This window comes from Cherax quadricarinatus, chromosome 15, assembly GCF_038502225.1.
Source record: "Cherax quadricarinatus isolate ZL_2023a chromosome 15, ASM3850222v1, whole genome shotgun sequence".
NCBI lineage: Eukaryota > Metazoa > Arthropoda > Malacostraca > Decapoda > Parastacidae > Cherax > Cherax quadricarinatus.
Genome location: NC_091306.1, coordinates 2,873,107 through 2,899,391, shown reverse-complemented (window position 1 = coordinate 2,899,391; position 26,285 = coordinate 2,873,107). Strand labels below are relative to the sequence as shown.

At 42.8% G+C, this 26,285-nt stretch overlaps 1 long non-coding RNA gene across 2 annotated transcripts in view; it reads left to right on the top strand.

Moving 5' to 3' along the window:
• Positions 1-26,285, top strand: part of LOC138852714 (uncharacterized) — a 220,039-nt gene that overhangs the window by 88,673 nt on the left and 105,081 nt on the right. Inside the window, exon 3 of one of the 2 annotated variants that reach the window (XR_011392025.1) lies at positions 14,141-14,378. The exons of the other annotated variant lie outside the window; for it this stretch is intronic. This is a non-coding gene — a long non-coding RNA (uncharacterized lncRNA). Of the gene's footprint in view, positions 1-14,140; positions 14,379-26,285 lie in introns of those variants that run through there. 2 annotated transcript variants of the gene reach the window in all.

Sequence of the window (26,285 nt, the reverse complement as noted above, 5' to 3'; positions counted from 1 at the left end):
CAAGATGCTACATATGATTGGGACCCCTCCCTTAGACTTAATGAAATCTATAGCTGACCTGTACTTATCTAGCAGCTCTTCTCTCCTACCCTTCCCAATATCATTTCCACCAGCACTGAGACAGATAATGGGCTTGTTCCCATTACCTGACATGATATTATCCAGCCTGTTAACTATGTCCCCAACACCAGCTCCAGGGAAGCACACTCTATCTCTCATCTTATTCCTATTACAAAAAGCACGGTCAATATATCTTACCTGAGAGTCACCAACCACAAGAATGCGCTTACCTCTGTTAGCAGGGGCAGTAGTACCCTTACCTTCACTGACCACTGAAGTACATTTATCCTGAAGAACAGAGAAGCGATTTCCTACCTTCAGATCTTCACTCTTAACTTTCCTTATTCTGATTCTCCTCCCATTACTGGGAACCACTCGCCACTTGTAGCAGGTGCTAGACTGCACCTCACTGCTAGAAGCCTCATTCCCCACAACCCCAGCCACCTCACACTCTCTCCCAGATCCACTGAGGTGGACCTTCAGCCTCCTAATCTCCTCCTGGAGAAGCAAGACCTCCTCCTTCAACTCTCCAACCTCAATTTTTAAAACACTGCAGAAGCAAGCCATGCTTTGTAACCGTCCACGCTAATCACCCCATCCTATATGAAGTATTATTCAGTCAAAGCACTTTTGTTAAGTATGGTCAAGCAGTTTAATTTTTGTGAGTTTTCTAAAATTTTGGGAGGCTTATAACTTTTTCTCTAGGCAGTGGGTGCTGTGCCCACTGTGCCCAACGGATAATTTGGCCTGACCTCTACTCCCATCCTCCATCACCCCACCTCAACCCAAAACTCCATCACCCCCGCCGCCTCCATCACCATCTATATCCATCTGATATATGAAAACTTCTCTTCCTAGCTACCCCCCCCCACCCACTCCGGCCATCCCCAGGACTCCCACTCCATTCCCCACCGACCCCCCCCCACCCCTCTCCACTCCTTCCCCAAGTTTTCCTGACGCATCACGTTCATTTGTTTGGCCTTAATTAATGGTCTTTGGTAATTATCTCCCCCCTCCCTCCTTCCCTCCCCCTCTCTTCCTCCCTCCCTCTTCACCCTTCGTCTGACACTTTCCTTACCTCGCTCCCCACACCCCAACCCCTCCCCCATCAGTCTTCACAACCACCCTCACCTTCTTCACCATCCCTCATTTATTCTTCCCCGCCTCCCCATCGTCTCTTCACCCGCTTCCTTCATCCTCTTTTCTTCACGGCCTCCCACATTCTATTCCTCCCTCATTTCTCCCTCCTCACACTTCAAGGGCAACCACTCTCTCCTTTCCTTCTTGTTTCAAACTAAATACTCATTATATATATATATATATATATATATATATATATATATATATATATATATATATATATATATATATATATATTTATATGTATGTATTTATTTATTCGGGAAACTGGTTTTCAAACAAAAACTCCTATTTTTTGGCGATTCAGAGAGGAAATGCATATAGTCTCCTGGGCACATGACCTACCTCTGGGAGACTGGATGTAGCGTTTGAAACATAGCCTTTATGCTATCATCCACGCTATTCTCATACGCGTTAGAGGGGAAAAATTATTCAAAACAGCTTCAGGGGAAAATGAAGATTTTTCCGTGAAGTAATTTTATTTTCTCCTGTAAGGCCGTGAATCCCTAATTAACACTAGATTTGGTACCAACTCACTAGCTGTGTATCCCTCTCTGCGCTAATCTGCTTTTTACGACGTACCCTGTTGTTTGTAAGCCTCCAGAACTGAGTGTGTTCGATACCCTTCTAAAGTAATTGGGAAGTTCCAAACTTTCCTCTTGACAAATCACACTGGCTGCAATCCACACATTCAGTCACACTGGGCAGATTGAGTATTTGAACATCCTATCAGTGTGTCTTGAGAGCCTTCTCAGATTCCTCTAATGGATCCAAAAACTGGTGAAGCAAATTCTACCGGAACAAACAGATAGTTCAGCAGTGTAGGACGATCCCAGCTACAGTAGAGGCACTTGTCAGCGGGATACGATCTCTGCATTGACAAACCCAGCTGCAACTATGATCCACAAACAATATACAGTAGCTGGGACAGCCCCGTCATACAAACAGATTTGTGCAGTGATGATAAAGAGCTCCCAGAGATTCCTCTTCTGAGAGATGAGTGCACATCACTCTAGTTATTTTCCTCTAACAGTTCCAGTTTCTGCAACTGGCATACATCTAGACCGCCTTGCTGCCTAAATTCACACCGAGTATAAATGTACTTGCAGCAAAGTGCTAGCTAACTAATAAAGTTCCAAAGGATGGCTGGCTTGCTCGACACCGTGAAGGAAACTGGTAAGAGAAATCTGACCACAGCTCAGTACACTACCATAAGGAAACGTTGATTGTCATTGTCTGGCAATCCAATTATTATTATAATCAAGGGGAAGAGCTAAACTCGTAGGAATATACAGCGCCTGTGGGGAGGGGGATGTGGAAAGCATTCAGGCTTAATTCCGGGAACTGGAGCACAGACCCAATTCCCTAGATCAAGAGCCCCTCACCAGCATCAAGGAACCCTCCTTGAGGGGTCTGGCAATCCAAATACACCTGCTATCATACCCCAGTGGGATCACACTACATCCATGGCTGACCAGTAGAGCGCTGGTTTGGGGCTACATGCGTATGTCAATTCTGTTGAACACGCTTAACTAGATGTATTTAGGTCGTGATCCGAGAAAGGTATTCCCGTATTCTATAAGCCTATCTGTTCTACTTCAATGCATGCACGCATAGTTTTAAAGGGTTTTCTTTGTGCATGTAAAACACAAAATCGTGTTCTTGCTACATTTTCTTCAAGTTGTTTGTCTTCAAAGCATAAGCTGCCACTTCGTTTTTCTTGTTTGTCTTCTTGTCCGCGATGATGCCCGATTTTCTCAAGTTATTTTGATTAGATCAAATTTATTTATTCCGGGGAGTTTTCTCTTCACGCTTCCAATGTCCCATCTTTTTCACACAATCTTTCTCACACTGTCCATCTTTCTCACTGACCATCTTTCTCACACTCTCCATCTTTCTCACACTTTCCATCTTTCTCACACTCTCCATCTTTCTCACACTCTCCATCTTTACTTGTCGCTTGGCCTTCCACATTCTTCTATCCGTTATCTCCTAGTTTTTGCTTAAAATCCTGTTTATTCTTCCCCCCTTTCCCTTTCTGTCTCTGTCTCTCTCTCTCTCTCTCAATGAAGGATTTTCCCCTTCATTTCAAAATTGTATCTTTTCTAAATCTTAATTAATTTACTTTCTCCTAGCCAATTTAATCTTAATAAATTTCACGTCATTTTACCTCCTCTTCTGTTCTTCTCTCGTTTTCCTTTCTTCTCTCTTCTACTTCTTGAAGACACTTTTTCTTATTTTACTATTCCAGTTATTTTTCTCCCCTTCTTTATTCATGTTTTCTCCTCTTTTTTACCCTTCAGATACCTAAAGTCAGTGCCGGATCAGCCGGGCTGTGGCTCGTACGTCGGACTGCGTGCGGCCAGCAGTAACAGCCTAGTTGATCAGGCCCTGATCCATCGGGAGGCCTGGTCATGGACCGGGCCGCGGGGGCGTTGATCCCCGGAATAACCTCCAGGTAACCTCTTAAAAACTCCCTGTGCATTATTCTTTCCTGATCCCTTTTTATTCATCTCCTTTCTGTTTATCCTTTGCCCTTCTCGCTTTTACATTTCCACTCTATATTTTTCTCTGCTGCCCTCACTCCAATTCCTCTTCATCCGTACTTATCTTTCCCCCATTATCCTTAAGTACTACTCATTATCCAGTTTCCCCTTCCTTTGCGTTCCACCCCTTACCCTGCCTCACCCCCTCCCTCTCCCCCTCCCTCTCCCCACCCCCACTGCTCCCCTACAGGCTAGCAAACACCAGAGTGAAATATGACCCCATGAACCTTCACTCCTTTCCATTAATCACATGGCTTTCTTCTTCTGCATTTCCTGAATATTCCCGTCTTGGGACCACTGAGAAAGTTCAACACTGCTGATACCGCTGTTTCTCTTGTTTAAACCTTTTAATACTGTTGCTGCTACTGCTGTTACTACTGTTGTTTATGCTACTTTATACTGTGACTGATGCTGCTACTTTTGTTTATACTGCTTTATACAGTTACTGCTGCTCTTGTGTTACTGCTACTGCTGTTGATGAAATTTTTCCATATTGTTACTGGAGACAACCCACAGTCATTAATAACTATTGCTTTACTATCATATAGATGGTAGAAAGGCAAAACAAAAACTATAGACCAATAGCCCTAAAGTCCCACATTATCAAGATCTTTGAAAGGATTCCAAGAAGAAAGATTATCAATCACATGGAATCATAGCAGTTGCCCATCCCAGGTCAACATGGATTCTGAACAGGTCGGTCCTGCCTTTTGCAACTGCTGGACCATGACGACATGGTCTCTGATGCACTTGAAGACAAACAAAATGCAGAGGTAGTGTTCAATGACTTTCCAAAAGCCTTTGATGAGACTATGGGGCAACTGCACACTATATCCATGCAAAGGGAATAACTGGAAAGGTGAACAGATGAGTTTTTAATTTCCTCACAAATAAAAACCAAAGAGTAATAATAAACAGATTGAAATTAGGGGCTGCTACAGTGAAAATTTTCTGCCCCAATTCTATTCCTCATTCTCGTTTCTGACATAGACAGGGACATCAATCATAGCACTGTATCATCCTTTGCAAACGGCACTAGAATCTGAATGAAGGTGACATCCATAGAAGACAGAGGGAGCCTCCAAGCTGATACAAAACAAGTCTTCCAGTGGGCCAGTGACTACACTATAATGTTCAGTAAGGACAAATTTCAGTTATTAAGCCATGTTTGGATGGAGGAAATAAAAAGATCAGATTACAAGACGAACTCAACCACTCAACAGAACATAAGGCAAATGTGAGAGACTTAAGAACGATGCCCCGTGCCACGTGGCCTGGTGGCTAAAGCTCTCGCTTCACACGGCGAATGTCTGGGTTCGACTCCCAGCGAGGGTAGAAAGATTGGGCGTGTTTCCTTACACCGGTTGTCTATGTTCCCCATCAATAAAATGAGTACTTGGGTGTTAGTCGACTGGTGTGGGTCGCATCCAGAGACAAAACTGTGACCTAATTTGCCCAAAATGCTCTGCATAACAAGTGACTTTCTATATAGTAGTATGTCATTGATGTCAGGTAGGCCTATATACCTTGTACATGTAGAAATAGATATTATTATGTCCCCTCAAGGAAGGTTCCTTGATGTTGGTGAGGGGCTCTTGATTTAGGGAATTGGATCTGTGCTCCAGTTCCCCGAATTAAGCCTGAATGCCTTCCACATCCCCCTCCCTAGGCGCTGTATAATCCTCCGGGTTTAGCGCTTCCCCTTGATTATTATAATAATAATAATTATGTCAGAAGATCTGACGTTCAAGGATCACAAAAACATTATCACAACTGCAAGGAAAATGATAGGTTGGATAGCTAGATCTTTTAAAACAGGAGTTGACAAGCCAATACTGCCACACTCCAGGTCACTCGTTCTCTCTAGTCGGTGTTGCATACCATTATATTGACATTTCAACAGGTAGTCAGAAGGTAGCTTCATTATGTGAACAAAGGTTTAGAAACCCGACAGGTTGATAAATGAGTCACTTGTGAAAGATTTGGGTATCGTTATTCTGGCAACTTTTCGCCAGATACTGCCTTCTTCAGTCCAAAGCAGAGAATGGTTGAAAATGAAGATGAATTTTTCAGTAATCAGTCCCTCAGCTTGGAATCGATATATTCGGTCTATTAATCTTGATGACGGACACATCGACACCAGGGTGCGGGAATGATTACCTCAAACTACTCCTACTCGTCTTCCACATTTCTCTGCAATGGACTGAAGAGGCCACTGGCTGGCGAAACTTTTCCAGAATAAAGATACCAAAATGTTTCACAAGTGTCTCATTTATCAGCTTCATTATGCTAACAACACAATGACGTAGCACCAGGTCACTGACTCGAATCATACAGGTTTTAACAAATCCAAATTATGAAAAAATGTATCAATCTTTAGGTTCAGATCGGCGAGAAAGCCTGATCGCAGGCCGGGATGCAAAGATAGAACCCTCGAAACCAACCAAAGGTATGTCACAGGATTTCTACCAATTTTTCAGTAAGCAAAAAATCAAGGAATGAAATATTTGAGATTCACAGTCTGAAGAGATACTTAAAACAGAGATAAATAGATATAAAATTTCGTGAATAAAAGTCTAGTACAACAGTGAACACGTAAGCAAAAATATAAACCAGTCACAAATAAACAAGTGAGGGTAAGAGTCCAGCAAAGAACCGCAACGCCGCTTCTTCCATCTCAGCTCAAGACTCGCCAAGAAACAATGTGGCCGTAATGCCAAATCACGATACTCTAACTTGCTCCTCTACGCAAAGGGAATTAAGTCTAGTAACTCCATTTTTGTTGCCTTGGCAAACTCTGAGTGTAAACAGAGTGGAAGGCGCCTGCGCAGTTCCACCTCCCGGGCGCTATAAGGGCGCAATACAGCAGCCTGCAGTAAAGCGGGCCATTACAAGGAACCATTAAATAAAACCGGCCAAAATTCTAAGGAGAACAATTTTTACCTTAGGGAAACTTTCTTTCCCTTTGTTTGTGTGTGAGATTCTCTCCTTCCTTGGGTAGGTCCCTATCTATCTATCTATATCTATCTATCTATCTATCTATCTATCTATCTATCTATCTATCTATCTATCTATCTCTCTCTCTCTCTCTCTCTCTCTCTCTCTCTCTCTCTCTCTCTCTCTCTCTCTCTCTCTCTCTCTCTCTCTCTCTCTCTCTCTCTCTCTCTCTCTCTCTCTCTCTCTCTCTCTCTCTCTCTCTCTCTATTTATTGAACTTTTCCCTCACAATCATCAGTACCCCGCAAGGTGGAAAATAAAAGAAATGGACATGGTGAACAGAAATGGGAGGTGGAATGAGAAAAGTAACTAGCTCTCTCTCTCTCTCTCTCCTCTCTCTCTCTCTCTCTCTCTCTCTCTCTCTCTCTCTCTCTCTCTCTCTTTGCTCAGTTAGGATTGTGTGTTTTCTTCCTTTCATAGGTTTGTCTCTTAGTTTGCTCAGATCCATGTTTATGTCTGTCTGTATTTGTGCTCGCTTCATTTCCCGTGTGACTGTTGTTGTTGCTTCTGTTTCCCCATTATGTTATTGTGTCTTTACGACATATCCGTATCTTTAGTGTTTGTTTTTATCTGTACTTCTTTCAACGTTTCTTTTTTACACCGGAGGGATAAACATGGCTGCGAGAGATGCGCGTGTCTGTCACGCGGTTAGAGAACGGAGGAGCGAGCCTCCACCACTCCTTGTGTGAATGACCCATATTGGTTCATGAACATAAAGAAGGAACACTGCAGCAGGCCTACTTACTGACCCATGCGAGGCAGGTCCAGTATTTCACATGCCATAATATTTTCATTAGTCTTTCTGGGTGATTTTTTTTATTCCTCTTTCTGGATACGGAGGTAGAAGTCCGAATTCACAAAGTGCAAAGGGTGTCCCGTAGCTCGACTGGTAGCACACTCAGCTCACACACTGAGGGCCAGGGGGTCGATCCCCGGTACGGCTGGAAGACGTTTGGATGTGTTTCCATAAGACACCTGCTGTCCATGTTCACTCATCAGTAAAATTAGTACCTGGGTGGTAGTCGACAGGTGTGGGTCGCATCCTGGGACAAAATTGACCAAATCTGCCCGAAATGCTTCGCATAACAAGCGGCTTTCTATATAGTTGTATATTACTGATGTCAGCTAGGCCTGTATACCTTGTACTTGTGGAAATAAAGATATTATTATTGCAAGCGCAACCCTATTTCTATGCTGAATAAATTAATTCTTATGCGTTGTCACAGGCCAAGCAAAACACTTGAAATCTAATGAATATATTTGAACGAGATCCTCTCTTTGGTTTTCGACTGAAGTGTCATGCAGCGAGTCAAAAGACAATGGCCACCTGTCCAGACGAAGTCGGGTCGTGCCAACGCAAAGTCGGGACATTTGGTGGAGGCAGGACCGTAATCAAGGTGGGAGGGGGGAGATGGGGGATTACAGGGGGAGTGGCTCCCCCTTGAAAACATCCAGGCCGCCTCTTCCCTGGGTATTTTTCATAAGTAACAAGAACATACAGCGAGGCTAACCATGCACGCGCACCTCTAAAAAACGGTGTTCATGACTAGAATGTTTGGTTAGATAATATTGTCATGTGCAGTGGCGCTGACACAAACACCAATTTTCGAATTAGACAAAGGTGCAACATCTGTGTATCTTTATTGTAGACGTTTCGCCATCCAGTGGCTTTACCAATATAAATTCAAGGGCATAAATGGGAAGACAGTAGAACTATACACAAAAGATGAGGTAATAAGTCCCTCAGCCTTGGAGTTGGTGAAGAGCACCGTAGTCTACGGTGCTAAATTATGCAAAAAATACGGAAATAAATTATGCAAGATCGGCGTCACTAGTGACATGATCTTCAGACAACCAGACAGATTTAAACCAAACAGGTTTAAGGTTACTCAATCAAAGCTTTATTTTGCAAATGTGAAATACAATATAACACTATATTACATAAAGTAAACAGAGAATCTTGCCGCCCTATGCGATTTTAACTAATAATCACTAAAGAAAATTATTTAACAGTTAGAGAGTTTTATAAGGGAAGAAAAAAAGTGTGTGATGTCACCGTAGTTGCTGTGTGTTTAAGGATGGGGCTGAGAGAGATGTGCAAATGTTAGGATGTCAGTGTGAGCTCTGGTGTTTCAAGATGGATGGGAATTGCGAAACGTGACAGCTGCAGTTTCCTGATGAATGCGCTGCTGAAGATTCAGAAGCGGTGTAAAAGTTGGTAGAGAAGTTTGTTAGGATGTGTAAACGAATGAAGCCGACAGACTAAGTATAGAGAGTGGAAGATGGGAGATAAAACTGGGAGGAAAGTTTATATAGAAAGTCAATATTTTAAGATACGTTGAAGGAATTCAGCGGAACCAGCAAACTGGACTCTAGTTTTGGAGACGGAAAGTACAGCGTTTGTACTCTAAGTCGGGTAGGGAAGTTGTGGTTCAGTGGATCAACACTGGTTATGTCCGAGATCATCAGCAGATGCAGCAATTAAGTACTGTACGTGGGAGTACAAGGGAAAGATAGAGATTAGAAATCTTTAAGATGTACATCCAGAATGTCTCCTTAGAAGAACTTACAACAGTCTAGTTACCTCTAAATTTGTTTAGACAACTGAGGTCAGTGTAATATTGCAGAAGGCTCTCTCCCTACCCTCCATTCTCTGCAGCCACATTACCAACCTGAAAAAGAAGGTACAGAATATCACAATGTTGTTTTGAACGAATCTGCATAAATATGTAGCATGAAAGAAAAGGTAGAGTTTGGACTTGTATAACATTACTGATATTATTACTTTACAACCAATAGTACTATGAGCCAGGTAATGCATCCTCAACCGGCTGTCCTGAGCAGTCAAGGAACTAAGGTAATCACAGCCAGCTCTTATCTTGTTTATGGCTGATTATGGTGGTAGGGTGGGGCACGCCGTATTTGAAAGACCGTTTGCTGTATAGAAAATTTTGGTCATAATTTGAAATCGCCGTATTAGCGGAACGCCGTAAAGTGGGGGGCCCTATTGTATTTACATTTACAAATTCTGAATGCAGTTTGCTCGACCGTTGTACTAGTGCAAAAAATGATTTTGCCCACTTTTGTGTTACACCTCCTGTCTTGGAGTTTCATACTAACCTTTCATATTTGCAAACAATTGAAGATCTCGAGGCATCACTCTCACATGGAAGAATAACCCCGAATTACTTGGGTTTGTTTAATGTTATTATTACTTTGCTATATTAGCTCACATTGCTCTGGTGCCAAGTGCTGTAAATCAGCGGAAATCAGTCTTATCATTACGAAAAAATACATATCACTGATTTTAAGAAATATTAAATGAATTTAAATTAACCTATGAAATATATAGCAGAATTTAATTTTAAAAAATGCAGTAGTTTAAGGTAGATTAGGTGAGGATTCGAAGTTAGTTTTGGTTCAAAAATAAAGATCTTTATATCACTGTCAATGAAAAAAAAATAACTATCACTCTTTTAAAGAAATTATTTTGGGAAAGCCTAATTTTTAAGGAAGTTTGGCTCACACACACACACACACACACACACACACACACACACACACACACACACAGGACCCTGTTCACTATGTACGTTAGGCCCATACTGGAGTATGCAGCACCAGTTTGGAACCCACACCTAGTGAAAGTGCATAAGTTTGCAACTAGACTAGTCCCGGAGCTAAGGGGTATGTCCTACGAGGAGAGGTTAAGGGAAGTCAACCTGACGACACTGGAGGACAGGAGAGATAGGGGGGACATGATAACGACATGTAAAATACTGAGAGGAATCGACAAGGTCGACAGAGACAGAATGTTCCAGAGATGGGACACAGCAACAAGGGGTCACAGTAGGAAGTTGAAGACTCAGATGAATCACAGGGATGTTAGGAAGTATTTCTTCAGTTATAGAGTTGCCAGGAAGTGAAATAGTCTGGGAAGTGATGTAGTGGAGGCAGACTCCATACATATCTTTAAGAAGAGGTATGATAAAGCTCATGGAGCAGGAAGAGTGACCTAGTAGCGGCCAGTGAAGAGGCAGGGCCAGGAGCTGTGACTCGACACCTGCATCACAACTAGGAAGTTATATCAGTTTCATTAAAGGAATCATGTAGCGGTTTAGCTGTGAAGTAGTGAGTGGAATGGGCTTAGATATGAGCCTCTTATAACACTACCAACAATGTGGTAATGAAGATACTGTTAAGATTATGAGGAGAGACTCAAGAAGTGTGTACTCGCCGAGTTGTGTTTACGGGGGTCGATATCTAGCTCCTGACCCCATGAGTGTGTGTGTGTGTGTCACCCTCACACTCGTGAGGTACAGTGTCAGTGTTGATATTTATAAGTAGACATGTAATATTTTAAAAAGTATCGGTTGGCATCTGCCATTTTTTCACCGATACCATTTAAAAAATGGCCGATACCCACCGATACCGATACTCTGGCACATCCCCAGTAACGAGGGTTCCTAAACTAACGCCAGCTGCCCGGCTTAACTGACTACATCAGTTATGTAAAGGGCCGACACCTCTCCAGGTTACAACTCCATCAGTGCATCATGACCGTTAACGATTATTCATTCCCATCACATTAAAAGAGTGAGTAATACAAGCAGGAAAGGCAGAAACAAAGCCAATTATAAGCAGAGAAGCAGAGGATGAATTGATGTTCAATAACTCGGGCAGAACAATGCTGAGTAGCGAGGACACACTCGTTGTCCTCTCAACCTCACCTCACTTCATATACAAGTACACTTAGTGAGATGATGAAGAGGAGTAGGAGGAGAATAAGAAGAAACAGAATAGCAGCAGCAATAACGAAAGAGGCAGCAAAAGAAGCATATCAACAAAAGTAGCATCAACAACAGTAACAACAGCAACAACAATGACAGAAGTAACAGCGGAAGAAGGAAAAACAGAAAATACAAAAAAGGCGAAGAAATCTTGAGACAAAAGCCACACACAGAACAATAAGAGAACAATATCCAAAGCGGAGGGGGCGGAGGAGAGGGAAGTGTGCCCCCCCACCCCCGTGCAGCTCGGCAGCACAACACAGAACACAATACAAAACAACACTACACGCACAGAGTACAGCACATAACAGCAGAGAACACAGCACACAGAGTACAACACAAAATACGGCAGAACACAGCGCGCACACAGTACAACACATAACAGCACATGGCAAAACACAGCACAACACACACACACACACACACACACACACACACACACACACACACACACACACACACACACACACCACAACACATTACAGCAAAGGGCACAGTACAAAACACAGCAGAGAGCGGCTGCGGTTACCCACAACTACTCAGACAGAACTCGTACGTTATTTTACACTTTTTTTCAACGTATACGACGTATCTAAATCATGCAATAAGAATTTCAACTCCAAATTTTTGTATGAGAAGACATTAACGAAAATAGGGTTGGGCTAGGTTAGGTTTTTAAGTTACCGTTAGGTTTGGACAAGTTACATTAGGCTGAGTTATTAGGTTAGACTTGGTTACATTAGGTTACGCTTAGTCAAAGTTACGTTAGGTAGGTAAACTTTGGCTAGGCTTCATATTTTATTCGTAAACGCCACTGAGTTTACTTTGAGCCAGGCGCTAGACACTCCAGAGTGTTTTACGACACCTAAATATATGTATAAATGTTCGTTATATACCTTAAGATAACAATTTGCACAATAAATGATTAGTCAGAATTCACTGTACATAATAGGCTTTAAGTACTGAAAAGTGCACAAATAATAACAAAGAGTTCCACCGAGTAATCGGTAATTATTACACAAACAAGGCAGCACCCAATACAACAAACAACAATAGCAAAAACGTACATAGCATAGTTACACGTAATTATAATGAATTTTTCTCTTGAATATAGTTCAAACTTGTCAATAAAATGTATGACTCACTGCTGGAAGATGACGAAGAATAAAGAACGATGGGAAAGGAGGAGAAAAAGAAAGTTGAGAAAAGAGGGAGAGTGGGAGGAAGAGAGGGAAGAAGTGTAAGGAAGGATGGCAGGGAGAGCAATGGGTGAGATAAGGATAAACTGTTATTAAGGAAGAGACTCGAAGGCAGTCTGAACACGACAAAAACCATTGTTATGTTGCACGTCCCTGCCTGCTAAACACGACCAGCCATTACACGCAAGACACGACAGAGAAGACGTAGTCTACACACACACACACACACACACACACACACACACACACACACACACACACACACACACACACACACACACACACACACACACACACAAGAAATGATGGACTATGTAGCAACAAAATGCAAGGAGGCAGAGGAGAGGTTTGTTCCCAAGGGAAACAGAAATAATGGGAAGAACAGAACGAGTCCTTGGTTCACCCAAAGGTGTAGGGAGGCAAAAACTAGGTGTACTAGGGAATGGAAAAGGTACAGAAGACAGAGAACTCAGGAAAATAAAGAAATCAGCCGAAGAGCCAGAAACGAATATGCACAGATAAGAAGGGAGGCTCAGAGACAATATGAAAATGACATAGCATCAAAAGTAAAGACTGACCCGACACAGCCACATCAGGAGGAAAACAACAGTCAAGGACCAGGTAATCAGACTGACACAAGAAACACCGAGAGGTATGTCAGGAGCTCAACACACTATTAAAACTAAGTGGAACACGGAAAATATAAGGAAAAAAGAACAGAACAAATAAACAGAATCAATTGAAAATAAGATCCAACATAATGATTACACACACACACTGGAACTTTACCATAAACAATGATCAAGGAGAGAAAGACACAAAGAGAGAGAGAGAGGACCAGGCACACATAACAGGAAAGGCAGAATGGATCAGACAGACAGAGGTGTCAGAGTGGGCGCCTGTGACAAGCGGGGTTCCACAGGGGTCACAGGACCTGTGCTGTTCTTGGTATACGTGAACGACATAACGGAAGGGGTAGACTCAGAAGTGTCCTGACAGAGACTGCTGCAGCATACGGGCGCCTGGCAAACCTACGGATAGCGTTCCGTTACCTCAGTAAGGACTCGTTTAAGACTCTGTACACCATCTACGTCAGGCCCATACTGGAGTCTTAGTCAAGCACGTCAAGAAATTAGAGAAAGTGCAAAGACAGACACTGGAGGCCAGGAGGGTCAGGGGAGACATGATAACGACATATAAAATACTGCGCGGAATAGACGATAGAGAAAGAGGCGACTCATCTAGGTGAGTACACACACACACACACACACACACACACACACACACACACACACACACACACACACTATTAAAACTAAGTGGAACACGGAAAATATAAGGAAAAAAGAACAGCCTGGACCCAGACAGACAGACAGTGACAGAGACTTTCTGTCATACCCAGATTTCAGCATAGCCTGGAGGATGTGAGGCAGCTTTACTGTTATGTACAAGGCCAATGTTGTCAAGGTACTACACTTGGCAACGGGAAGACAGCTTCTGTACAACAAGACGGGCAACACACAACTATACACTCTGTACCCTTCTCAAGAGCATCACTTCATCTGAAATCATTTATTCCTAGGATGACTCCAGTATGTAACATGTTCGTACAGATTAATGGTATTGATGACAAAGTCAACTGATCAAATGAAATCTCTTACCCACAGATGCCTGTTTGTATGTCTCTAAGAATTAGTAGGCTTCCTAACCCTGCAAAACCGCTGTGTAAAGAGAGAGAGAGAGAGAGAGAGAGAGAGAGAGAGAGAGAGAGAGAGAGAGAGAGAGAGAGAGAGAGAGATAGAGAGAGAGAGAGAACTTCAAAAAGCATGTGTCAAATACGGAGAAAACAAAACAAGAACATCGTATGTCTTAGGATGTTATTTCCCGTTCTCGCCCTCTTACCTTCCCCTCTTCTCTCTCCCCTCACTTTCTCTCCTTATATTCTCTCCTCACTTTCTTCCTTCACTTTCTCCCCTCACTTTATTCTCTCACTTTCTCCCCTCACTTTACTCTCTCACTTTTTCCCCTCACCTTCCCTCAATTTCTCTCCTCACTTTCTCCCCTCACTTTCTCTCCTCACTTTCAGCACGACTGATCCCTGCCACATACATTACATCAGTCTCTTGAATATATAACGAGAATGTTGAAAACCTTAAATATTTAAAACTTGGACGCAACAAAATTACTTACAAATACTTTAAAGTTATAGGGAACGCGCACTTATTAGCATTTATCAAGCCTAACATGCAGTTATTAACACTTGAGAAGCCAAATATGCAATTATTAGCACTTGTAAGCCTATTAATGTACTTATCACCACTTAAGCCTAATTTGTACTTAGCACTAAACAAGCCTAACACGCACTTATCAGCACTTAAAATGCCTAATACTCACTTATCAACACTTAGGCCTAATACGGACTTTTCAGCACTTTATTAAAATGCCTAGTTGTTATTTTTTTAACACTGGGTGTTTCCCACCAAGGCAGGGTGGCCCGAAAAAGAACAACTTTCACTATCATTCACTCCATCACTGTCTTGGCAGAGGCGCACTTACACTACAGTTATAAAACTGCAACATTAACACCCCTCCTTCAGAGTGCTGGCACTGTACTTCCCATCTCCAGGACTGAAGGGACACCGGCTTGCCGGTTTCCCAGAATCCCTTCATAAATATTACCCTGTTCACACTCCAACAGCACGCCAAGTCCTAAAAACCATTTGTCTCCATTCACTCCTAATTAACACGCTCACGCATGCCTAATACGCACTTAAATTTTTATACAATTTTACTAAGCCGAGTTATCAGAAATTACGAATTTGGCTGTAATGTAATGGAATAACATTTTATGTTATTTTAGTTTTCTGGCTAGTTCCATTATTTTTTTTGTTTTAATGCATAAAAATCATTATGTATTTGAGGCAAAAAAGGGGGTCAGAAGATAAATTATAGCCGCTTAAAGTCACAAAACATTATTCCTTTATCCGCGATTATCGCGATTATTTGGGAAGTTATTTGGATATCTGTATGTCCAACTTCATTATTTATTCAAGAATCAGAAAACTGCTTTTTGATGTTATACAAGAATTCATTGTTCTTAGAAACACACATTCAAGACTTCGTTAAAATAATTCTCCAAATATTTTTATTTATTGATTTACACTGAAAATTTGAAGGAAAAAATTTTTTTTAAATTTTGAAAAAAAAAAAAGATGCATTTCCATACTTTTGACAATGAAATAAATCCAATTAACCCATAGATAATAGTGTGCACTCATCTACAACATTTTTTCTTCGTCCCAATAAAAAAAACGGCTTAACATTTTTTTTTTTTGGGGGGGGGGTATCACCATGAAACTTTTACAGTGATTTTCCTATAAAGACACATTTTTGGTAAAAATAACAAAATCATAAAAATCGGATGATAAATAACTACGGCTGGAACGCGCCCTTTTCCTTCAGTAGGTGAGAATATCGTCCAACATTCCAGCGAGGCTTCCTCAGCCTCGCGAGCTCAGGTTTCCTTCCAGCAGAGCTGGAATTACTGTCTCTTGGAAATTGCCATCACCCAGGATAAACTATTTCATACACAGGAGATATGGATTGTTTATGAAGATGTCTCCATCATCACAGGAGGAGCAGGAAGACAAATAGAGATGTAAGATAATTTAGAATCATTATGATTATAATGGTTAAGAACATAGTGTGGCGCTAACTTTTTATTTTGTTAAGGTGATATAAAGAAGATACTGTACATCAACAGTGGTCTGCTACTCTATTCTACATCATAGTTACACACGTATGTGATGGGTACCTCACATGCATTTACATTCATACACACATGTATATACATATTCACATGAACAGTTAAGAATAAGCGTATACATATGCAATACACACACTTATATACACAGATACATATATACATGCGTACACAGTATGCAGTTGCATACAGCCAGGGTATCATTAGGTTGATAATGAGTGTTGGTAGATTGAGGGTGAACAATGAGGATATCCTCAAGTACCTCGGAGTGGATAAAATATTCACACAGTTCCAAGTACCGCCACTCCACCAGGCCTAAAGTCACCGACAACTGAACACTCGATTATATAATGAGAAAGGTCGCGTGTCTTTTTTTACGACAGAACTTAGATGTAGGATAAGAAGGGACGGGAGGCTTATACATATGCAATACACACACTTATATACACAGATACATATATACATGCGTACACAGTATGCAGTTGCATACAGCCAGGGTATCATTAGGTTGATAATGAGTGTTGGTAGATTGAGGGTGAACAATGAGGATATCCTCAAGTACCTCGGAGTGGATAAAATATTCACACAGTTCCAAGTACCGCCACTCCACCAGGCCTAAAGTCACCGACAACTGAACACTCGATTATATAATGAGAAAGGTCGCGTGTCTTTTTTTACGACAGAACTTAGATGTAGGATAAGAAGGGACGGGAGGCTCCCCAGCGGTTGCAAGCAGGTGAGAGTATCCCAACCTCATTCTGGCAAGTCACCTGACACACAGTCTATGCTTCGATGCTGAAGGAATTTATCCATGGAATGGCAACTACCCTCCTTAACCTCAGGTCAAGCCTGATTGCACCTAACGGGTTCACCGAAGTCCCATTAATAATAATAATAATCTGGTTGGGTGGTACAGTTTCACTTAGTAATAATACCCTATGTAAGGGTAAAGGAGATGAAGAAAGCACTGAAGTAAAGATGGACAAGCACAACCCCTGATAAAGGGAAGAAGTAAAGGAGACGCAATGGGGAGGAAGTGTAAAGTAAGATTGATCGGAGGCACTTTAAATAAGGCTCGCATTCACACGCACTTCCTAATGACCACAGCTAGGGAGAGACAGGGAGGGAGGGAGGGAAAGGGGAGAAAGGGGAAAACCGGGGGATGGAGGGAGACATAGAATGAAAGAGGAGAACATTTCAGGGAGGGGAAACTGAAGGCAAGACGTAGAGAGAGAAGGACGGAGGAACAGGGGGAGGGAGGAACAGAGAGAGAGAGAGAGAGAGAGAGAGCAGCCGAGGAGAGGTAGGTTAAAGGGGGACAGAGGAAAAGATAGAGGAAGTAAGGGGACACCCAGTAAAGGAAGAGGAAGTGGGGTGATAAATGAGGTGTGCAGGGAGGAAAGGGGAAGGGGGAAGGCAGGAGGGAGGGAAATAGTAGGGAAAAGGGAAAGCCGAAATGGACGAGAGAAAGTAATTACTGAGACATGCAAACCACGTAATGAACGCAGACTGGAGGGGTAGAGTGTGAGAGGCAGTGTGTGACTGTGTGAGAGTGTGTGAGTGTACGAGAGGCAGTGTGTGAAACTGAGAGAGCATGTGGGAGAGACTGTGACTGTGTGTAAGAGGCAGTGTGTCTGTGTGTGAGAGGCAGTGTGTGTGTGTGTGTGTACTCACCCAGTTGTGGTTGCAGAGGTCGAGTCATAGCTCCTGGCCCCGCCTCCTCACTGGCCCCTCCTGGGTCACTCTCCCTGCACCATAAGCTATGTATGGATCCTGCCTCCACTACATCGCTTCCCAAACTATTCCACTTCCTGACTACTCTGTGACTGAAGAAATACTTCCTAACATCCCTGTGATTCATCTGAGTCTTCAACTTTCAACTGTCCCCCCTTGTTGCTGTGTCGTGTGTGTGTGTGTGTGTGTGTGTGTGTGTGTGTGTGTGTTTAAAACAAGCACATACCATACACTACACAACTTGCCATTCAAACAGAACGGAGGTTTTTGCACACGTCATATTTTCGTTGATTTTTGCCCGATCTAAACCCCAACAAAAAAAAATTTATTGCGTGTTTTTCTTTGTTAGGTTAATAAAAATTTAACTATTTTAACGTAACGTTATACAATAACGAAATACCATAACCTCGGAAGTTCCGTCTGGCAACGCAAGAGATAATACAGTTGCTGCCAGGTGGTATTTCTGTGGTATCTGATGGTATCCCCACTCTCGCTGTTGGTATCCCCACGCTCATTGTTAGTATCCCCACACTGTTCGTATCTCCATTCTCGCTGCTGGTATCTCCACACTTGCTGTTGGTATCCCACGCTTGTAGTGTCGTGTTTTGAGGACTGGCTGGTGTGAATCATCTCTCGCACTGACCAATAATACGAGTCTAAGTGTGGGAATTATATCACACATCCCCCATCACTCTGAAAGATCCTGAAAACACAACCTGTGACTTCTTATCAGGGCTGAGTTATGGCAGCCCTGCCAGCCTTACCTGTTGCCAGCCTTACCTGTTGCCAGTCTTACCTGTTGCCAGCCTTACTTGTTGCCAGCCTTACTTGTTGCCAGTCTTACCTGTTGCCAGCCTTATCTGTTGCCAGCCTTACCTGTTGCCAGTCTTACCTGTTGCCAGCCTTACTTGTTGCCAGCCTTACCTGTTGCCAGTCTTACCTGTTGCCAGCCTTACTTGTTGCCAGCCTTACCTGTTGCCAGTCTTACCTGTTGCCAGCCTTACCTGTTGCCAGCTTTATCATTCTCCATTGTGAAGCTAACAAGAACTTCAGAAGAGGAACCACAAACAAGAACTAGAAGAGGTACAAACAAGAACTAGAGGAGCCACAAACGACCCTTAACACCTACTAAAAATGTCAACACATTGATCTTTAAAAAAAAATTAAAACAAAATAAAAGCTGGCCTCAGGCGAGGGTTCTACCCTCGGAACCTGATCAACCGGGCTGTGGTGCATACGGTGGACTGCAGGAGACGGACACCAACAGCATGCTCGATGAGGCCAACCACCAGGTCTGGATTGAGGTCCCTGGTGCGGTGGCGTCCAGAAGCGACCACAGGTAAACTATATACTAGTCAGGTATCAGATACAATATACACACAAGTCCGCATTGTACAAGCATTTTTCTGCTACGAAACTGGAGGACAGAAAGAGGCAGATTATGAGACAAATGTGAATGATGTACATCGGTCTGTTTATCACCAGATAACTTCTCACATATCTGTGACCTGTTTGGAGAGTCCTGCCCGCTGAAAATGAAACGTAAGCAGGAGTTTCAAGTAATGACTCCATAAATCAAGGAGCACGAGCGCTAATATATGATCCGCTTTTATTACAGATACATTCCTTTTTTTTCTAAACATATCACCTGAAGTACATGGTTATCATATAACTTCGGCGGCATAAACAAACTTAGCTAGCCTTAGAATTGCCTTCAGGACCTCTAACAAGAAATCACTAAGGGATTTTAAGCAAGTTATACGTCAGATTCGTCTCGAGTTTGCAGTACCAGCAAGCCTCTCGCGCCTGATTAACCACGTTCAAATTTTTGCACCAACACTAATACTAGGACTGAGGGGATCGGGGTTAGGCTACCAGGGAAGACTTTAGACATTAACACTAACACAAGAAAAGAGGAGGACCAGAGAAAACATGATCCTGATTAATCACTCAGGATATTAGAGTGGAGAAGAGACTGTCTCAGACGCGAAGAGCAGCCAACGAACACCTATGGTAGTTGAAGATACAGGAAAAAAGCCACACGGACCACAAGAACTAGTTTTCTAATGAGAAAATAAAACAAGGCTTATGAAGGGTTTAGACAAACACCACGTACGGTTTGAAGAGTATGCAGGATTTTTATTGCCTTGGAGGCCAAGAACCAGCATAGATGGTCGTTAATATTTAGAAACCGGGACCAGAAGCTAAATCTTATCCTCGGTAAACTTAATTTAAGGACTACAACTATGCAACAGATGGGTATCTTTATTGTTGGAACGTTTCGCCCACACAGTAGGCTTCCTCAGTCAAATACAGAGGTGGTGTACCTGGAGGGAATTCCGGTGATCAACACCCCCGCGGCCCGGTCCATGACCAGGCCTCCCAGTAGGTATAATTATTGAAATGAAGATAATGTAAAGATCCCCAACTGTTGTAGTTGTGTCACAGTCGTCAACTTGTCGGCATTTTATACCATTTTCAGCATGACGACAACTAACTGGCTTTGTGCAGCATGGGCGGCCACCTTACTGTACACAAAATGGTCTTCTTGTGAGCGATAGCTCAGAAACAAGATTACAGAGGCTAGGTTAGTACGCTACGAGGGAATAAACATGCGTCTAACAACACGCGCAGGAACTGACAGGGATGATTGTGAGAGACTGTCATGTGAAGAACGAGGAAAATATTATATACAGATAAGATAGTCTCAGTGTGGTAACAAAATGAAGTTGATGAGGAAGAGGTGGAGGCAAACTCCATACACAGTTTCGAGAGTAGGTATAGTAAGAGTCCAAGAGGCCAGGAACAAATTAAGCCGTTTGACTGACTGTAGGTTAAGAGGTAGGGCCAGGAGCCGAGACTCGACCCCCCCCCCTGCAAACAGAAATCATTGCAGAGATGAAAATAAAACAATTACGAATAAGAAAATAAAATTGAAAGAAAATAGAAGAGGAAAGAATGAAATATGCGCTAAGGGGGTCCAAAGGATTTACCGAGCAGCGATGACGTGAAAATTACGGCAGGCGATACTTCACCGTTGATGTACAGCTGTGGGACGAGGGGATGGGGGGGAGGCAAGAATATTCCTTGGTAATGGAGAGCCACCTGAGGAATATAACGCCGTATAAGCGTTAAGACGTGCGGAATATAACGCCGTATAAGCAAAGAGACGTACGGAATGTGACGCGATGTATAAGCGAAGAAAGACGGGGATAGTGAACTCCACAGTGACGGAAAATCGTCAGTAGTATCGCACTAACGGGGAAGTTTTCCGTAGACTACGAACGAAGTACAGTTTCGCGTTGTGTGACAACGGTGCCGTTATGGCACCGGGTACAAAAAAAATGCGTACGGGCTTAGCTGTGTAATTGTGTTTACCTGTTGTTTTACCCGTTGTTCATTCTTGGGGTCATCACCCCAGGGGCCCAGTCCCATACCAGGTCTCTTGTTTGATGGCTTCCTCAGTCAGACTGTTGATACGTCAGTAGACGTACATGACAACAGCTAGACAGTTGCATAGTTTTTAAGTAGGTTTATCGTGGCCACCCTTATTTGCACGCTGAGTCGGCACTCCTGCTGCTTCTACTCTCCCTCGACTCTTTCACCCCAGTAAGATGTCAGGGTAGTGTGTAATACTAAATTATTTTCAGGGATTCTCTCCTATAAAACATCTCTCTTCATCAAATATAAAAGTCGCAGTACCTTGACTGCAACATTATCTAAAATCCTGCATTTATGACGATGTTTTGGTCCACCCTGGGTGGCTTAGCGCTTCTTTTTGATTATAATAATAATGGTCCACCCTGGACTACTACCTTCTTCACCAGCTCCCCCCCCCCCGGCGCATGGTGTTTATGGCCCCTCTCTGCTTTTATCCTCTCAGTTGTGACTTGACAATGGTCCAGGAAGGACCGAAAAGTGGTGATACCATTCTTCTCATAAGGTCGGGTTCTGGGAGAATCATGTATCACATTAGACTCTGAGAGGTGACAGAAATTATTTTACTTTTTTTTTTAAATCAGTCAACACATCTTCCCTCCATACTCACTGTCTCTCTCTCTCTCTCTCTCTCTCTCTCTCTCTCTCTCTCTCTCGCTCTCTGACTCTGGTTCATCCCAGATAATCTACACATATGCTGGTATGTATGATATCATTTATGTAATTGTATTTATGTGTATCTGTACCTGAATAAAATTTCTCTCTCTCTCTCTCTCTCTCTCTCTCTCTCTCTCTCTCTCTCCCTTTCCCTCTGTGTGTGTATGTTAGTGTTCCATGCGCTCACTGTATTTTCCAGGGCATCTAAGCGTGGCGCGGCGCCCAAATAAATGATCACTCTTATTCTCTGTCACTAGGCCATTTGATGTTTGGAATTTCCTATTCTACTCTGCCCATCCCTTCTCCTTCCCCTCCTGCATTCTCCCTCTTCTCCCCCCTCCCACTCCCCCCTTGAAATCACGCCACCTCTCTCCTTCCCCTACCATACTTTTTACACACTTGCAATAAACATTTCTTTCCATTTACAGCTTTTTTTTATCAAAATTGGATACATCTGCAGTGTGCTGTTACCTTATTCTACATGAGAGTGTCAGAGCTGCTACAATATTGTACTTGTTATGCTCCATCCCAACGCCACACTTTTTTAAAGGGCCGGTAGGCCAGCGGAAGGCCTCGGTCAGATGACCAAAAGCTCCAACGGCGGTTCATTATCTAAGACCCGCGTTAGGAAACACTTGTACTGTTTCCTGACGAACCTTACCTAACACGATGAGTTTCGAGGTTACCTGGAGGTTATTCCGGGGATCAACGCCCCCGCGGCCCGGTCCATGACCAGGCCTCCCGATGGATCAGGGCCTGATCAACTAGGCTGTTACTGCTGGCCGCACGCAGTCCAACGTACGAGCCACAGCCCGGCTGATCCGGCACTGATTTTAGGTATCTGTCCAGCTCTCTCTTGAAGGCAGCCAGGGGTTTATTGGCAATTCCCCTAATGCTTGATGGGAGGCTGTTGAACAGTTTTGGGCCCCGGACACTTATGGTGTTTTCCCTTAGTGTACCAATGGCGCCCCTACTTTTTATTGGGGGCATTTTGCATCGCCTGCCCAGTCTTTTACTTTCGTAGGGAGAGGTCATATTCCATTACACAGGATGGATTTCCAGGTCACATTCCATCATAAACCATACCCCCGGCCGGGATTGAACCCGCGGTCATAGAGTCTCATCATATAGGATTGGTGTGTCTGTCATACCTATCACACAGGATGAGACTCATACATAGTGCTGAAATTAATCAGCCAAAAGCTGGGAGACTTTAGTAGGGCGACGACAGATGTCGTCAATTATTCCACTGTAAGTTCAGCAGCTAAGAAAGAAATGGAACTTTTACGAAGATCAAGACGAACCACTGAAAGGAAAAGAAAAAAAAACGAGAAATTTGGGACTGATTTATGTATCTAATGCAAACAGACAAACAAGTATAAAACAGTGGTTGAAGAGCAGAGAGAGAGAGAGAGAGAGAGAGAGAGAGAGAGAGAGAGAGAGAGAGAGAGAGAGAGAGGGAGAGAGAAAGTGAGAAAGTGAGAGAGAAAGTAAGTGGTAGTAAAGAGTTAGGGCTAGAAATGAGAGGCGCGCACACACACACACACACACACACACACACACACACACACACACACACACACACACACACACACACACACATAAGAACATAAGAACGAAGGAACACTGCAGAAGGCCCACTGGCCCATGCGAGGCAGGTCCAAGTCCCTACCGGCTTAAGCCAATGCACCCAACCTAGTCAGGTCAGGTCACATTGACTTAAGGGAGGAACACGGCAACCGACCTGTTAGCACAAGCTATCAGGTCCAACTCACACCCACCCACATCTACTCATGTATTTATCCAACCTATTTTTAAAGCTACACAACGTTCTGGCCTCTATAACTGTACTTGGGAGTTTGTTCCACTCATCCACAACTCTATTACCAAACCAGTACTTTCCTATATCCCTCCTGAATCTGAATTTTTCCAACTTAAAACCATTGCTGCGAGTCCTGTCTAGGCTAGATATTTTCAGCACACTATTTACATCCCCTTTATTTATTCCTGTCTTCCACTTATAAACCTCAATCATATCCCCCCTAATTCTACGTCTTTCTAGAGAGTGCAGTTTCAGGGCCCTTAGTCTATCCTCATAGGGAAGGTTTCTGATACATGGGATCATCTTTGTCATCCTCCTTTGTACATTTTCCAGAGAATTTATATCCATTCTGTAATACGGTGACCAAAACTGTGCAGCATAATCTAAATGAGGCCTAACCAAGGATGTATAGAGTTGAAGAACAACCTGAGGACTCCTATTATTTATGCTTCTTGATATGAAGCCAAGGATTCTATTAGCTTTATTGCGAACACTTATGCACTGTTGTCTTGGTTTCAGATTACTGCTAACCAGAACTCCTAAATCTTTTTCGCAATCCGTAATATTAAGATCTACATTATTTAGTTTATATGTGGCATGGTTATTGTCCTGTCCAACATTTAGAACTTTGCATTTGTCTATATTAAACTGCATCTGCCACTTCTCCGACCACTGCATCAGTCTATTCAAATCTTCCTGGAGTGCTCGAATGTCCTCGTCAGAATGAATTCGACGGCCTATTTTGGTGTCATCGGCAAACTTGCCGATGTCGCTCTTTATGCCCTCATCTATGTCGTTTATGTAGATTGTGAACAGCAGGGGGCCCAACACTGACCCCTGTGGAACACCGCTCGTGACGCTTCCCCACTCTGATTTCTCCCCATTTATGCAAACTCTCTGCTGCCTATTTGTCAACCATGCCTCTATCCAGGAAAAAATTTCTCCTCCTATTCCATGTGCTTTAATTTTCCTCAATAGTCTCTGATGTGGGACCCTGTCAAAAGCCTTACTGAAGTCCATATACACAATATCATATTCATTACCATGATCTACCTCCTCAAATACCTTAGTGAAAAAAGTTAATAAATTCGTAAGGCAGGAACGCCCCTTTGTAAAACCATGCTGAGATTCGTTGATTAATTTATGCTTTTCAAGGTGGCTACGAACTGCCTCGGCAATTATTGATTCCATAAATTTTCCCACTATGGAGGTTAGGCTTATTGGTCTATAGTTCGAAGCTAAGGACCTGTCACCTGTTTTGAAAATAGGTATCACATTTGCCATTTTCCACTTATCTGGCACCATGCCAGTTTGTAGTGATATGTTGAAAAGATTAGCCAAAGGTGTGCTAAGCTCCTCTTTACATTCCTTTAGAACCCTTGCATACAGTTCATCAGGGCCTGGGGATTTGTTAGGTTTTAATTTATCTATTTGCCTAAGGACCATGTCACTTGTGACCCTAATAGTGCACAGTTTATTATCGTCCTGTTCTACATAATTTATCATTACTGGAATATCGCTGGTATCCTCCTGTGTAAAAACTGAGAGGAAGTATGTGTTAAAAATTCTACACATTTCCTTATCACTGTCAGTGAGCTGACCCGAGGAACTTTTGAGTGGGCCTATCTTGTCCCTGATCTTACTTCTGTATACCTGAAAGAATCCTTTTGGGTTAGTCTTCGATTCTCTTGCAACTTTAACCTCATAATCTCTATTTGCTTTTCTAATTCCCTTTTTTATTTCTCTCTTTAACTGAATATATCGATTTCTTAATTGCCCCTCTCCTCTTTTGATTTGCCTATATATGCCTCTCTTTTGACCAATCAGATATTTTAATCTATTATTCATCCATTTAGGATCATTTTTGTTTGATCTGATTTCCCTATTTGGAACATAATTTGACTGAGCAGCTAGAACTATGCCCTGGAAAGCATCATATCGGCAACCATCACCACCTACCTGACCCCTAGTCAGGTCATTCCAGTTCAGCCCACCTAAGTAATTTTTCAGTCCTATGAAATCAGCCAAGCGAAAGTCAGGGACGGAGACTTGATTGCCATTATTAGGGGAATTCCATGATATGTTAAAACTGAGTGATTTGTGATCACTCTCCCCAAGCTCATCATTAACCTCAAGATTA